Here is a 578-nt window from a genome sequence, read left to right on the forward strand (position 1 = left end):
GGCAGGGGAAGCCCCTCGGGGCGCTCCGAACCGGGCCTGAAGCGATGTAACAGCGGCAATAACAACAGTACCGATGATAACGAAACCGCGGCCGTGATGAAGATGATGACGATGAAGAGGAACAGCGACAACTGCAACGATGAGACTAACGGTAATGACGGTGATAAAGGTGGTGACGACGGTCAGCGCTGATAAAAGCGATTCCGCCGGTTCGGATACGGAAGATAACGAGCAACGGCGACGCGGAGATGCTAATAAACAGCAGTGACAAGGCCGATGCCAATCGATAGCAATAGCGATCGTGGTGGCGATGATGATGATGATGATGACCGAGAAGGGCCCGGCGCCATCAGGGCCCCTTGCAGCCCGGCTCAGCTAGAGGCCGGGTTGCAGCCCCCGGGCCGGGACACCAGGGCTGCGCCGGGCAGAGGCCTCCGAACCGGGGGGAGAAGGGGCCCAGGCCCGGATCTTTTGTCCTTGCCCCGGGAGAAGGAGGCCCGGGGGTGGCCGCCCCCGCCCTCCCCGACAGCTGGCAGCCGCGCCGGGATGGGGCTGCCTCCTGCGGCCGCGCCGGGCCC

This window comes from Gavialis gangeticus, unplaced genomic scaffold, assembly GCF_001723915.1.
Source record: "Gavialis gangeticus isolate Ggan-Ray unplaced genomic scaffold, GavGan_comp1, whole genome shotgun sequence".
In the NCBI taxonomy this organism is placed as follows: Eukaryota; Metazoa; Chordata; order Crocodylia; family Gavialidae; genus Gavialis; species Gavialis gangeticus.